The sequence below is a fragment of the Vidua chalybeata genome, chromosome 9, assembly GCF_026979565.1.
Source record: "Vidua chalybeata isolate OUT-0048 chromosome 9, bVidCha1 merged haplotype, whole genome shotgun sequence".
NCBI lineage: Eukaryota > Metazoa > Chordata > Aves > Passeriformes > Viduidae > Vidua > Vidua chalybeata.
The window spans coordinates 12401524-12417796 of record NC_071538.1 but is presented as its reverse complement, the minus strand read 5'-3'; the positions used below and the strand labels follow the sequence as shown (position 1 = coordinate 12417796).

Below are 16273 nucleotides of genomic sequence, written 5' to 3'. Positions count from 1 at the left end.
ATCTTCATGTTGCCAGCAGCAACTTCCCGTCATCCCATGCTTTGCCAGCACCAGTCCTGAATGGAAGAGATTGTATATTCACCTAGAATTGAATTTTTTAATTTGACAGAAAGCAAGAGAGGTACATATAGAGTCAAACTTACAGGGCCTGATTGATTTGAAAAGAGAGGGAAGGGAAAAAAGTCTTAGGTGTGGTTTACCTTGTAAAGTATGTGTTTCCCTGCTGGTAAGGTATGTATATGAGTTTCCCTCCAATTCAAAGCAAGCTCTGTTCATCTCTTAAGCTCCTGTGTTGCCAGGATGGACACTTTAGGAGGGAGCAATCCATTCTGTGAGAGGAAGCAAGGAAGAGCGAGGTGAACGTGCAGCTGACCAGAGACATTTCCCTGTGGCAGGTTCCTGGCCAGATGGTGCGGCTCAGCACGGGGCTTCTTCAGCAATGCACAGAGCTCAGTGCCTGGAATGGTTTGCAAATGATTTAATCAGATCCCTCATGTGTCACTGACTGATGGATCCCACCTTCTGCTGACCTGAATCATATGAGAATTCACCACTTCCCGTGGTAGTTTGTCCTAAAATTAATCATCCTCTCCGTTCAAAATGTGTCTTTTATGTCTCAGTTTCTGGCTTTGCCTTTCAGGCACAGACTGTAACTATGCCTTTCTCTGCTGCCTGAAAGGGTCTATTCACCTGAGCTGTTTTCACTCAGAGAAGATATTTTTTTTTTTTCTAATTGACTCATCTTAATGCATTTTGATAACCGATCAGATTGTAAATTAATTGTTAAGAAGGGTCTTGTCTATCCCTTTACTTCTGGTATTGTGTTTTACCCTCCCAAAAAAATGCCTCCAAATTGACATGTATTTTAGTTATTCAAACAAAAGTTGGTCTTGGTATTGTACCAGCACCACGCAAAGAGTGAACCACCTGCCTTCATAGCTGTCTGTTCCTCTGTTGTTGATCTAGTCAGGTAAAATTGATATATTTAGTTTCTTGCTGTTTTGTCAGTGCATCCTCTCTAGACTCTTCTACAGATCTCAAATAACTAAGCTTTGCCCAAAACATGCCTTTATTGATGTGTTGTAATGGCAGTTTGCATGTGGAATGTTGCATTGTGCAGAGCCAAATACATACCTGGAGTTTGCACATTGCCAACCATCTCTCCAATTGATTGCAGATTTGCTTATCAAACTCTCTTTTCCATAAGGTATTCTTGATTGGCATTAGTTTTATATTCAGACTTCCGTTCTTTCTTTGCCTTTCAGCTGAATCATCTATCAACTTCTCCATTCTTTTTGCCTGTGCTGATTTCAGGCTCCCTGGATGAAAATTGGCAGGGTAAGCCACTTTTTCTTTCTGAAACTCCCCCTGTGTTTACCATGTCAGTCCTCTTGAATTTCTTAGCTTTTTAGGACATGCTAATCATGTACTGACATTTGGTTAAGTCTTTGGGAGTTTACATGTGCACATAGACCAGACAGGAGAAGAATCCTCCTTCTCCATATTGCTGTGCTCCTTCTGAAGTGTTCCAAATCCAGAGCTAAGCTACTTGCTGAATATTTTTTCTTTTCTCCTGTTGTCTCTTATCAGCAATTTTACATTCTGCAGTCAGGTAACAGACAATGGTTAGAAATTCTGTTATCACGTTCTTGCTTAAGCATTTGTTTTTGGCTTCCAATCTGCCAGCAGTAACTTTTCTGATATCTTTTGCCTCCTTTATCAGTTACCTGCAGTTCACAGCTTCTAACTGATATTTAATGCTGATATTCTTTCTTCTAAAAATGGCTTCATGTACCTATTTCTATTACTGCTGTTTTTTTGTCTGAATTTGGCTTTTAGCCAAAACTGGCCTTGTTCCTTGATTGGGAAATTAGTGGTTTATTAAAATATAAATAAACAGAGAGGAGGAGGTGGTTAATGATGCAAAACTTGGCTGAAATAGTGATCTCCTTAAAAAATAAATCCTGTGCCAAGAAAAATATCTGGAGTCAGGTCAGAAAGACCCAGTCTCAATAACTATGTGAGGAGAATGTGAACATGCAGAGATAAGAAGTTACTGCACATCCCAGGTTGTTTAGGGAATAGCTTAATAAGCATAAACCTTTGATGGGAGGCAGTGAAAGAGCAGAGGAAAGCAGCATAGTTCATCTTCAAGTTCAACAAAAGAATTGTAAAGGTCGCAATTGCAACAGCTGATCTGTTCCGGGCCTGCCATACCTGAAGTGGATCTTCTTGACAGATTTTTACTTTTATTTTAATAATGGAAATCAATAGTACATGATTATAAAAAGTTCATTTTTTCTGGCAAACCTGTACTTTTTTTATCAGAGTATTTGGATTTTGGGGAAGTGTAAAATTACAGTGTCTTGCAATGCAACCTGCTTAGGTAATCAATGCAAAGTTGTCTTGGAGAGAGGTACTGCTGCTGAAAATGCTTTCTGTGGGAGCAATGAAAAGAAACAGCTTTAAGATGAGGGCGGGATTTTTTTGTGAGTCGCTGAAGAGATGAGTATAGATCCAGGTTCTGGACTTGCAGAGCTGGTTTTAAAAGGAACAAAAAAATTTTCAAGATCGTTGTGTTCTTGGTCATGAATTCTGCTGCAGTCTTCAGCTGAGAGATGGGATCATGGCTGGTAAAGACAGACGTGTTACTAAAAAGAAAATAAAAAACACAGACAAGAGAGAAGAAGGCAAGCAAGGAAGCAGGCTGTGGAGAAAATAAATCTGAAACCAATCTATTTAGTAGGAAACATAGTGAAGATAAACTTATGCAGAAGCAAGACTGGTGGGAACATAGGGGTGTTTCCAGAGGGATCATTCTGGCACATAAAATGGGATGCAAAGAAAACCCCTATAACTAAAGTTCTGAGGCTGCTTGTGCAAAAAGCATTATCTTATGGAGTAAGGAAGTAATCAGCTCTTCTGATCGTGAAGGTTTTTTCTGAGTTTGACAGTTCTGTGCATCTCTTATGGCTGTGTCTGGCATTGGGACCAAACACTGAATTCCTAATATTGTCAAATTGGAGACAGTCCAGAGAAAAGCAAGGAAAAAAAACTATTAAAGGAGCAAATTTTTGTTTTACATGACTAATAGCCCATGCTGGGTCCAGCAGAGTTACTGTGTGTTCACACCCTGAGTGACTGAGACCACAGCCTGTGGCTCTCCTCTCCTCATGAGTCTTTAGTTCCATGCACAGAAGACATTTGTGGGCCCATTTAGCTGTTCCTCTCTGTCCTGGGCCAGTGTTGCAGTCAGTGAACCTCTAGCATTACAGAAATATGGACAACAAAGGCTATTCCATGGGAAAGTTTCCTGATAGCATGATGTATTCAGGGGATGGATGTTCCTGGAAATGAAGGGGTAAGGAGTAAATGGCATCATTAAAATGGCATGATAAAGATTCAGAGTAACCAGGATATGTTGGATCTGTTACCGCTATTTCAGTAGGCTGTGCCTTGGCACTGCTCGAGCTGCAGGTCCCTAGGGAGGCTGGTGGTTTGTACTCCCTGACTGCTGTGCAAGGGCTGCACAGCGAGTATGGAGTGGCCTTATAGGCAGGAAACAAGACTGAGTTTTATAATCCCCCAAGACAGCAAATACTTATTTCTGAGCTACACCTGCTTTCCTGATTTTGTTACATCTGATTGCCTGTTCATACTTCACTGTATTGTTACTCTTAGCTCCTCTGTCCTAGCCAAAGTTGCCAACATTGTGCCCCACATGTGATGTCTGCCTTAAGCAAGGGTTTATAGAATTTCTTCAGAATCTTTCAACTCTACTGTGTCAGAGTGGACCATCAGAGATGGCTTTGAATTTTCTGTTAACTGACACATGCCCAGATTCTCTGAAGAGAATATGGCAACACTCCGGGATCTCAGTTGTGGAGATCTCATCATGCCCTTCTGTGCCAGCCAAGACTCAGAGGCATAGCAAGAAGGATTGACCAGACCACTTGCCATGACAGCTATAAATTGTCCTGTCTTTTCAGGCAGACAAAAGAGCAGTGACAACTGTATTGTAGGCATTGGCTTTTGTGTGCAGTCGGATGTTGCCCTCATTCCAGACACACTGAATTCCTCTCCGCAGGGCTGCCCTGGCTGGTGCTCGGCACTCATGCCTTTCCAAGGCAGCACATTGCCAGGGTAGCAGTTTCTTTACCCATGTCAGTGCAACTTTGTCAACTGCCTTTATATGCTTGCCACCAAGGCCTTTCTTCTCCTGCTGCTGGCATTCGGCCTACTTAAGCAACTAGTAATGATCAGAGCATTTCTGAGTGTGTGTACAACCAACAAATGATTGTTAGAAGATGACAGATTGCAGGCCAGCAGCTCTGTGATTTTTTTGTCCCATGAGAATGGCTGCAATGGACCAGACCACAGTTCCATCAATCCCAGGATTCTGTTTCCAGTCGTGGCTCAGAGAAGGGAGCTATAAAGGATATGAGAAAAGATTGAGTGTGTAATACAGCTCTCCCTAATGCATTCCTGACCTCCAGCTGTTATCATTTTGATCTTGCTAAGGCAGGCACAGGCTGATGGCAACCTCTGTGGATTTCTCTTCCATAAAGTTGTTCACCCTCCCCTTGAGTCTCTGTAAATTCCCAGTGTTTGTCTTGCCTTGTAGTTCTTCTGTAGTTCTTCTCATCTTCTGTATGCAGAGACACCTTATTTGAAATTTTTCTCTTTGTCTCTATTAATGACATTTACTGTCCTTTGGTGTTTGTAGTGTTGTACTCCACTGGGTTACAAGTCAGAGTGACACACCAGTGATGTGCACAGAAATCTACTCTGGGGTATCAGTGTTTACCCCTCCAGCTCACCCACCCAGAAGAAAAGACTACTGACTTCATATTTGCTAAGTGATATTTGCTGCCTATAATAGATCTGCAAGACACTTGCGTAGCACTGTCCTAGTGACCACAGTCACTCCCCAGCTTCAGATATGCCTCAGATACTCACTCTTTGCTGATTCTCTCTGCAGTGTGCATCACTGTGAAAGGAAATAAATCAGAAGGGCTCCCCAGGGTTGTGCTGGAACATCTGAAAGAGAACCACACAAGGCATTGTCTTTTTTTTTTTTTTTTTTTTTTTTTGGTGTAATCTTGAGAACACTTTGTAGCTTTCTTTCAAACAAACAAGAGGAAATGAATGGGAATTATGCATATTGTGTTAAACAATATTGGTTTGAATATTGTTTATTGGTTGAAACATTCATGGCAAGAGATGGGACCTGTGCGTGCCATGTCTTTTCAGTAGAAAATTTTAACCAGCAGTTTTCTGTATCACTTTCCTGACTTATCTTTAAAGAAACAGAGTAACAGACCTTCACCTTGGCTGTGTGGACACTGGTGGATCTCTGCCAAGCTCTAGCTGTTGGGAATCTAGGCCAACTCTTTTTATCATTAGGTATCAGTTACTTGTGGCCTTGAATGAATAGGTCAAGCTAGAAATAGACCTTTTTGAAGAAGAAACCATGAACTTTTGTTTCGTGGCCTGTAGATTTATTGATCTATTCATGGGGTCTTCACAAGGAGTTCAAAGAAGTACAGTACAACACAAGCAATAGAAGCAGTGGGAGGACTGATATTTATCTACAAATTCTGTCAAGTGACAATGAATATATAGAAACACAGCTTGTGCTAGTCCACCTAATCATAATTTAGATGTGGACTGTGCAGCTCAATCCAAGGTACACTTACTGTGTTACTGCCTTTCATGATCATAGTGTAGCTGTACTCTTGTGCATGTGTGTGCATCTGTAGGGCCTATAATTTTTCTAGAAAGAAATAATTCAATGAATCCCATAATCTTCTTTATAGGCAGCATCCTCATGGTTTGTCCAGATGTCATTTTCAGTCCTGAAGATCTTATTTGTTCACTCAGCTGGATTGCTTCTAGCAGTGCAGTATTGGAAATTCGAGCTGTGCTGTGATAAGCATATGATGTCGCTCCTTTTCCCTGATTAAAGGACTGTAACTCTCATTATTTGATTTCTGGAGTGCATAATACATTTAAAATTCACTTTTAGGGTCAAAGTCTTAGCTGGTATAAAATGATGAGGCTATGTTATCTTAAATACCTAATAGACAGCCAGGAAATACCAGATAAATACAGCACTGACAACTAAAATTACAATAATTCCGTGATTTTTAGGCCTCCTTTTAATCCACAGCACTAGTCCAACATTTTTTGAGATTTTTTCAAAGCCATATGGGTCTCATTTTCTTCTCACATATCCTGCTCACATACAGATGCAACACCACTGAGTTCAGTGGAGTTGTATTTTGATTTAAACAGGTGTCAGATCTCAGCCTAGAAAGGCACTTAAGCACGTGCTTAACTTGAAAGCAGGAATGTGCTAATACAACTTCTGATCTGACCTTGAAAATGTTGACTATCTGCTTGAATGCTTGCTATCATAAATGAAAATCAGAAAATAATTGCTGTGTTTCAACCACTCAAGAAATCGAATAATTGCTCTAAAATTGTTGCCATCAATTCCTAAGGAAAACTGTTGTTTCAGCAAACAATAATAATATTTGGAGTGAGTATAAGCTGGTTTATATAAATTTTAAAAAACTCTTCGGGAAGAAGGAAATGTGCTCAAATGGTGCAATTTCTTGAATGGCACATTTTATCTTTTTTGATCTTTTAGAAATGCCATTTCAGTTTAAATTTTAATGCAACTTGTAATTTAAAAAAACCCCTTTCTCTCCTTCTTTGGCAAATTTGTTTACTGTATGCTTCCAGAGATGACAGATTGTAATGGAAAGATTTTAAACTTAGCTGAGTAGTGAAATATCACATAACTAGAATAAAGTACAAGTAATAGGTGTTGTCTCCTGAGCATCTCAAAAACATTCAGTAATACCTAGCCAAAATATGCATTTTATTGGAAATGTATAAATTAGCCATTCAGATTTTGTCTTTTTAGCTAATGCAATGCACAGGCTGCAGGCTAAAGGTATTTGGTGATTCAGTCTCACATACCATTCACATACCATTAGTAAATCCTCTGTGCCAATATGAATGCAAAATATTGAACAAATATAAAATACTGCAATTATGTAAATCTATAAAGCAATATTGAATTTCAATGTAGAATTCAGAACTGAGGTGGATTTTTCAACATTTCAAACAGGAAATCTACGAATTAAGCAAACCTACCTTTGCCTTCTCTTTTTTTTTCTTTTTTTTTTTCTAAAAATATGCTTAAGGTAAAAGAATTTTGAAAAAAAAAATGTTTCCCATGTGTCTAAAATTTAAACGTTAATGGTTTTATGGGAACAGGTTTTTGAGAGGGTTTGGTTTTTTTTTGATTTTTTTTTAATCTTTTGTTTGTGAATTCATCTGTGCATAAAGATGAGATGGTTTCATTAAATTTTGGGTGATGAAGGTTAGGTTCAAGCTGGTAGCACCAGCCTGGTGCTCTGCAAAGCTCTCCACACAGACCAGTTTCCTCACTTGTCTCTCTCCACTGGAAATGTGTTTTGCTCCTTGTTCTGTCCCAGTCTGTTCTGTGCACCCACATCCACACCCAGCCGGATCTGAGGGCTGCCCTTGCAGAAGGAAATCAGACAAGTAAGAGAGGCCAGATTCCCTGAGTGCCACGCTCCATATTGGTGGGAGATGCTTTTACCAACAGTTTTATAAACATGTACACAGGAAGGATAAAATCTCCAAATTCTTCCTCTATCTTGGCTTAGGATGCCTAATGTCTTGAGATTTTGGGAACATCTTACCTCTTTGAAGGCTATATAACACAATGTTCAGGGATCCTGCTTACAAACCAGTAGTTGACAGACACTTGCATTTGCTTCTGCAAATCCTGTTTGTGCAGAAATTCAAAGATTTCTTCTGCACATGAAAACAGGTAAAGAAAAATCAAATTGACTCTGCAAATCCTTGTTTCAGTTGGCCCAGTTCCAGCTGTTTTACTGCACTGTGCAGTATTTCATGCAGTTCTGATTGTCCAATGAAAGAGCCTAGGTTGAGCCCACAAAGCTGGACAACACAAAATGCAAGTTCAAGGTTTTGATAGAAGTGTTAGAAGCATGTTCAGTGCCCTAGCTCATCATCCGAGACTTCATAACACTGATATGCCAGTTTATGGTCCTGACCATAATTCTCTAGAGAAAGTAGTATTAAAGCCCTGCTCTGGAAGAAACCAAACACCTTCAGATCATGAGCATCACCAAGGCTTCATCTTGAGTGCTATGAGTGAGGAAGCACCTAGTGCTCCATAGTATCTTGGTGTGGGATGAAATAAAAGGAAGAAAAGCAATTTAAATAGATCACCACATTCAGAGAGCTTGTTTACATCGGCACTGTCTTTAGTCTGAAGAGGGAGGAGTTAAAGGGAGCAGTGATTTAAATATTTAACATCACTCAGCGGAGCTCACTGCTAGGAGGATAAAACTGTAGAACTATTACATGAGGGGTTGCCTTTTGCTGATGGGAATAGCCCTGCTGCTCAAAAGGCTCCCCCACATGACTACTGTAAAGCCTTTCTGGTTTACTGTGATGGGTGCATTTTTGAGCTTCCAGAAGGCAATTTGCTAATTGGGGGATGGGGAATGGATGCCCAACAGTCACTCTGTGCTGTAGGGACCAGGTTGGACACGTCCTTGCAGCAGGATACCCTGATGGAATGCTGTCCCCTGTGCTCCACAGGCTGGGGAGCAGTGTCCAGGTGGGAGTTGACAAGTGGGCACAAAAGCAACTACAAACATTGTTATATCTCAATGCAAGCTTCTGTCTCAACTTCTGTGAACACAGCTGTGCTCATCTGGCCTCCAAAGTGCTCTTACGTGCAGCAATTCAGATCACAGGAAATGGGGAAGGAGTGGATGCTGTATTTTTGTAGTTTGTGTACAGCCTCATGGCAGGATAGAGTTTGGTTTTTGCACGTCAGTCCTTGCTGCACAAACATTTATCAATGGACATATCCCTGTGTCCAAATGACACATCACAAGGAATATTTTAGGTGTGGCTCAATGCTCTCAGTACCTTTGGGACCTTCTGGTTGGCTGCCTGTTGGCAAGCCCACAGTTTCTGGCCTTTTCATCTTTGCTCTTCCCCCAAGAAAGGCAAGAAGGCAGCTCCATGTGCCAGGTGTTAACCTGGGAGCCTGACCTGAGGGGAACATGTCCCATTTGTGCAGTTCAGTGCAACAGAAAAACATCTGTCCGTCATGTCGTGCAAGATAAGGTGATTTGTGAGTCTGCCTACCTCAGGTGGATTCAATTTTTGATCTTGGAAGGAACCCAAGCTCAAGAAAGCTGTGTGTATACTCATCTGTCCAGCCTGCAGAGCACGCACTGAGCAACTGGCTGTTGCAGAGATCCTGTCTCTTGGATGCTTTCTGGAGGTGCTTGGAGACTCCCAGGCCCTCCCCACCCTCCTCTCATCACTAACAATAACCAGATACCCCTGTTTGCCTGCAGTACCTAAAAGGAGATACCTCAATTAAACTGAATGTTTCCCATTATTTAGGCTGATATGGAAGTTTCTGTTGTTTCAACCTCGTAGTGATTCATGTGTGCAATATTTTGTTTCTCATCATAGGTTTGTTTGGTTGGGTTTTTCTATCTGCAAAACTTGCATTAATTCTGGAATAGATCTCTGGTTTTAGGGGAACTCTATGGAAAAATTGAGTCAGGGTAAAGCCAATTCTAACCCCAGCCTCACACACGGCAACCAGACAGGGATGAAGTGCTGCCATAAACTGCTGATGGCCAGAAGACCTTGCAGGTGAAGTGTTCAAGTGTGCTTTGCTCCCTGCTTTGGCCTGACTTAGCTTCTGTGGAAGCCAATGATAGTTTTATCCCCGACTCCATGCCAGCAGAGTTAGGCTGCTCTGTGGAACAGTGCAGGCTCATAATCCCAAAATGTGAGTTTCTGGACTGCAGCTGACAGTGAAGCACTTGCATTCTTTCAAGTCCTGTCCCAGGGTTTCTTGAAGAGCAACAGAAATATGAGTGGGGAAAGGGAACTGGGGTGTGCTGGGGGCAGCCAAACATCTCCTCTGGAGGATGCAGGTTAGGACTGAGATATACTGGGGGCTCACTGAGAGCCAGAAACAGGAATAGGGAATTGGGCTTCAGTGATCCCTGTGGGCCCCTTCCAACTAAGGATATTCTATAAATGTGTTTGCAACTCTTCATAAAATCTGAATTGCTCTACTTAGAAAGGAGCTCTTAAAATGGAGGCCTGGAACTCTCAACACCTTAATTCATCTAGAGATACCTTTCCTTCAATTGCTCAGTGGCCTGGCTTGCCATGCTGACAGGAGATAAGTGAAAGAGGAGTACGTGTGATATGCATGATTCTAGAAATTTAAATATCAAGATTCTTGCGCAACTTACCGAATCAACAAGACAAAATTATGTGGGAAGAAATTCAGCCAATACAGCAGAAAATTTGATGCAGTGCATTAGATCTTGTTGTTAAGTGTCACCTGTGTGTGAACTCCTCTAGCAGGGGACTTTCTTTCCCTGTTGCAAACCTCAGCCTCTCTCCTAAACATGCCAGGCTTTATTGCCACAGGTCTCTGGTGTGATTTTGGCATTCCTATACATCAGAATCTACTCGGCATGTAATCCCTTTCAGGGCTGGATGCATAGCAAAGGAGGGTGTGTTTGCTTATTCAAGAACAGGATGATGATCTCTCTAAGAAGAGGGGGAAACTTTAGTGTAAAATGTGAATAGGCCCTCAGATCTCTTCAGAGATCTGATCAGAGCAGGAGCAATCTGTATCATCTCTTTGGAAAGCACATGACACAACAGGATCTCAGTTATTTACTGGGACCACAGCAAGTCAGTAATTGTATAGTCATGTTCAGGGGATAAAGGTAACATGATTTTTTAGCTCCACCCAATGTGCAATTGTAATCATCATTGCTCCTTTGCAAATTTGTGTTGACAGATTTTAATTGGAACAGATTTTTCTGGCAAATCCCCATCATGTTGTAATTAATTAGTTTTTCAAGATCTGCTCCAGTGCCAGAGCATTGGACCATGTCTGCCATGCTTTTGTGGTGAGTGAGAGAAAGGGAGATTTGGTTTTGTCTCACTTTCTGCAGGTGACAGGATTTCCCCAAAAGAATTCAGCTTTGCTGACCCGAAAGGAGAAGAACAAATACAACAAACCCCAGTATGAGAGCTGCCTTCCCTATGGTGCTCCCCTGTGAAAGCTCCAACCCTCCCCACACAGGAGCAATACAGCAATACCCACTGACAAACCTTGAGTTGTCTTTGCAGCCTCCAGATTTTGGCCACTCTAGAGGTCTAAAGCACTCTCTGGCATAGTTTTCACCCATCAGATAGAAGAGCATGGCACTTCCAGTACCAGAAATTGATTTCTCAGCATCACACTCCTTATCATGGTGCTGGCTTCAACTCTGGGGGCTTGGGCGTGGAGAGATGCAGAGGAAGAGCATGTAGGTCAGTGATCTTCAGGCTGTGGAGCAGATATATTGTGTGATGCAGGATCCCAGTGTGAAAGTTCCTTACTAGAAAATTATTTAGTCTTGAGGAAGGAAAAGGTTGAAAGATTCTATCTAATAGAATAGAAACAACACAGATCTCCGTTCCTGTTCCTACCAAAGCTGAACAGAACTATTTCTACAGCAATAATTCAAATTACATTTGATTGTGGTAATGCCTAATCTAAGTAATGAGTAAGGATCTGTGATTATTTAAAATCTACATTGTTCATTAAAGTAAGATGCTATGCTACCAATAAGAGATTTTACCAAAGGGCCTTTTACTTTTTAATTTGCAGACCAAAAAGGAAGCCCTGTTTACAGCTTAGAAAACAGAGAAGTAGGAAAAAAGGGTGAGCAAAAAAATTATTTCAAATGCAGGTTCAGTTGTCATCCTCCTATCAAAGGATCTTGGAGCTTCTTTAAACTGCTGGTAACTACACCATGACTTACCTTTTCTGTAGGCATTGTTAAGTCCTTGAGGAGCTGTGGTGAAGGCAGTGCAGGGATTTTCACTCAAGGTCATTCTGTATGTGAGGAGTAGGGATGGACAGACTATCCTGTACATGCTGCATACATTGGAGAAACATTCAGCTACCATGGTAATGTGTGTGAGGGGAGAGAGAGGCAGAACACCTGTGAACTTCACAAGAAAGTATCCTGGCATCCTGATACCGAGAGAAACACAAAACTAATTCCTGATCCCACACAAATTATTAGAAATACCAAATCATGAAGTTGTCTTGCAATAACATCATGTTTTCTCAGCCATGTGTTCATTCCTTGTATCAGACATTCTGATTTGTCTGAACTTCTAAATCATTATTTTGTTCTGATTTTAATGGACTTCCCCCCCACCCCCCAGCTCTCTTTCAATGTGGATTGAACATATTTGTGCAATGTTAGTGTAAATTATCATGGGCAAATGTTACTGTCACAGTGGTATTATAAAATATGGGTTAGTTCATGTGGACATCTGCAAAAGTGGGCTTTGATTTCATATCACTAACATCAGCTCCACTCATACCTCTGAAAACGAACAACTTGGAAATCAGGAATCTCAGCTTCTACTGGCTCGGAATTTTACTTACCATTTGTTTTTTTTATGAGAAAATGTTCATTTTTGTCCAGATCCCCTGTGAAAATCTCAGTGTTAAAGAAGAAACAGTGCCAGTGCTGAAACATCTTCAAAGCTGAAATGTATGTTTGAAGTTTTTAAAAAAAACACAATGCCCTAAATTCAGCCACTGCTTTTTAATAAGAACACTTAATAAAATCTTTTTTTCTTTTCTTCAAATTTATTAAAAAAAAACGGTTTTGCCATGAAAAATGGCAACAAGTTGTAGACAAGATTAGAAGCCATTTGTGACAGCTGGGAGATGAGAGTCTTTGCAAGGCCAGCAGAAAATCCTCCTGGAAGACACTTGGCCATCCAAGTTCCCAAGCATCCAAAGCCTTCATCAGCAGGGTGTAATTTATCACATTGGAAGATGAAGGGTAAATAGCCCATTTCATTAGCACAATTCCTTCCCTCTTCCCCAAGAATTTATCATTTTGCTAATTATATGCCTTCAGTTAACATCTGCAACATAGAAAGTGATTTTATGTGCATCCAATCCAGCAAAAGCAGCTTTTCTGGAAAAAAAAATCTGTTTTCACATTTTATGTTCTGTAACTTCCATCTAAGAATCCCAAAGACATGTAGAAAACAATTGCTTTACAGCTCTCTCCTATATCCTTATTGCCCACATAACACCACCTTCTGCCAGTTATGCAAAGGATTCAGCACTCAGGGCTACAGCATAAATCCAGGTGTAATGTTCAGATCACAGAACATCATGTTCCCTTTTTCAGAGGTGTCAACCTGCTAAAAAATGGCTTTTTCTCAGTGCAAGCTGATGCCACTGATTGCTAAAGGTTGAGACCTGCCCACAACATGTGGAGGGTGAAGCAAGTTGTCCCAGAGTAATTCTGATCTTGTGTCTGCCTCAGGGGGTGTTGTGAAAGGGACTTACTCTCCTCCTCCAAGTGGGCTCCCCACCCATCCTACTGACAGCTTAACTTGATAGGGCTCACCCGCAGGAAACTATTAAACTGATGATTATTCTTGTGGTTTATGCATTGATACAAAAATGTTTCATTGCAAAAACAGAAAGAAAATATCTGTGGTAATTTTCATCATAACTTTTTCCTCCTCTTAAATAAACTTGGGCAGGATCCCAGTGAAGATGGTTGACTGCGTTGGTTAATTGAAGGATAGATCTTTTTCAGCATAAGAGATTTGTGAACATTGTGTAAATATGCATTTAGGCAATTGAAGGACTGTTCTTCATAGCATAGGCAAATTCATGGACATCTGTGTGGGATAAGGCCTGGATCAGCCAAAAGGAGTGTTGGAAGTCAATGCAGAACACTTTCTGCCTGGGCTTCGCCGATGTCAAACACAGCTGGGGCATTTTGCTGAAATCTCCTTGGAACCAATGTTATCTCACCTCATCAAAAAGCTGTGCATTGTTTGTGTTTTCCCAAAATTTTTCCAGCCAGCAAGGTTATGCTGAAAAAATTGGGAACTTCTCCCAAGAGGAGAGAAGGTGGGAGAATATTTGGGAATGTATTTGACAGTGTTTGGAGTGTGGGAGTGGTGTGGAGTCGGAGTCAGGATGCTCTGAGAGGAGAAAAAGATGGTCCTTCCACCAAGCACATTTGGCTTAAAAAAAAAAAGCTGATTCCACATTGGACCTCTTCAGTCTAAGAAATGAGCTGGGCTGCTCCCTGGAATTTCCCTGGAAGACTCCCACCTACCTCTGAGCCAGAGGTCAGAGAGAGCCAGAGATCAGTCAGTACCTCACCCTTAGTCCTATTTCCTACTTCTTCTGTTAAGGAATGACCTGGCTGTGAGATTGGGCCCCGACCAGTTCAGGTGTCAGCTGAAAGGGTGTTTGACAGTGCTTTTAGCAGTATTAGACCGACAGGTACAGCAGGCCCAGGCAGATGGGAAATCACTGAGTGGACCAACGAGTTCTCAGAAGCTCCTTGTGACGTCATTTCCCCCTCCTGTTTTCCTGTTGGTTGTTCCTTTTCTTCTCCCACCTGCAAAAATAGGGCTCTGCCCATTTATGTCTGAATCATTCCCTAGCAAGTGATCTGGGAGTAGATCGGGGTTCCTCTCAGGAGGAATGCTGTTAGTCTGGAAGAAGTGTGCAACACACAGAGTCGGCATGTTTTCTGTTGACTTAAATCCTTTTCTTTGTTTTCCCTCTGCTCCTCTCGGTGTACAGATCCCACAGGTGCTGGCAACAGGGTGACATTGGCATGAGCGATCCACTGCTGACACCAAAGAGTGGGAGGGATCCCACACTGGTGAGGTAGGAGCTACCTGTAGGTTCACAGTTTGTGGGAATTGGAAGTGGGGCTGCGGCCCAGCCTCATCCCCAGTGGGTACAGCTGTGAAACAGCATTGAAGGGACTGAGCCATGGAGTGCCCAGGGGCACTGACCAACCCCAAAAGGGACACACAGGTGCAATGCACGTAAGGTGAGGGGTTTGAAAGGTTGGGCTGAAGGACAGGTGAGAAGATGCTTGCAGCCTTCTGAAGTGGCATGATGTTACTCTGTATGGGCAGATGCCAGCAGCCTTCTGGTGAGGTATGGTGTTCTGTTTGGGTGAATGCTTAAAGCTTCCTGAAATTGTCGGGTGGTACTCTGTGTATCGTGGCCATCTCGTCTGCAACATATGCTGTGATGGCTACCCAGGAGCTCTGGGCAACATGGGAATTGACATGATGGTTTCTGTGGAAATAAAATCTCCTGGCAGGAGTTTATGGTGTCTGCAGAGGCTGATCAAAGCATCATTTGGGTGATAAATGAAACAGCCAGCAGCTGTCTTGCTGCTAGCCCTGTTTGCTTGCACACTGGCTGACCTTTCCAAGGACTCCCAAGGAAAGGATGAAACAATCTAGTGATCTGCCTTTCTAGTAATGTGTAATCTTTTTTATGTTTTGAGGTTGAAGTGCCAGTGTGTAGAAAATCTGTGTGAAAACTTTTTGTGTTAGTTTGCTCTTTTCAGAGCTGAACTCCCTCCTTTGACTAGGGAAAGAAAAATCTTAAGAAGTTTCATTAAAGAAAATACTTAAGAAGGGTCAGGACTGAGCTTGGGGATAAGCAGTTGAACCACAAGAAGGTAGAGCTTGACAACCATGTTTGCATTGTAGGAGTGCTCAAGAGGCCCTGAGATTCAGCAGCTCACCCAGCCAGAGTCTTAAAAGAAAAGAAGCTTAAAAATCAGAAAAACCCCTAGAGCAAGTTCTCCTAAATGTCATGTGAGTGTCCAGCATTCACAGAGAGACACCATGAAACATGAAAGTAAAGAAATAAATATTATCAATATGGCTATGGAGCTGTTGTTGTTCTTGAAAAATTAATACTGCTCCCATCACACTTAGAAATATTCTGCAATACTAGGAGTCATTTGAGTTAGAGCAATTTAATCCTTGAAAAGTGCTTGCAAATTCAGTTTGGACTGTAAGTCACAACCCATTGTCACTGAACCAGTTTACAAGCCTCTGATATATATCTTACTGTTAAGTTATTCATAAAACCTGTATTGCTTGAGGTGGATTTTTTTTTTTTCTTCTCTCCAAACCAAAGAGTTCCCTAGGAAGGTGTTGCCAGGTAAATTACTAATGTGTGTCTTGCAGAGACAATTTCAGGAACGTTCCAATTCCTGTTTTCCTTTTCTGTCTTCTCAGTAGGTTTGTCAAAAGATGGCTTGAAGAGGTGGAGTCTGAG

At 41.6% G+C, this 16273-nt stretch overlaps 1 long non-coding RNA gene across 1 annotated transcript; it reads left to right on the top strand.

Annotated features, from left to right (window-relative positions):
- The first annotated feature begins 1276 nt into the window (after positions 1-1276).
- Positions 1277-15776, top strand: LOC128791917 (uncharacterized). The gene is made up of 3 exons (XR_008432225.1): positions 1277-1338; positions 14765-14851; positions 15697-15776. It is a non-coding gene; the product is annotated as an uncharacterized LOC128791917 (long non-coding RNA).
- The last annotated feature ends 497 nt before the right edge of the window (positions 15777-16273 follow it).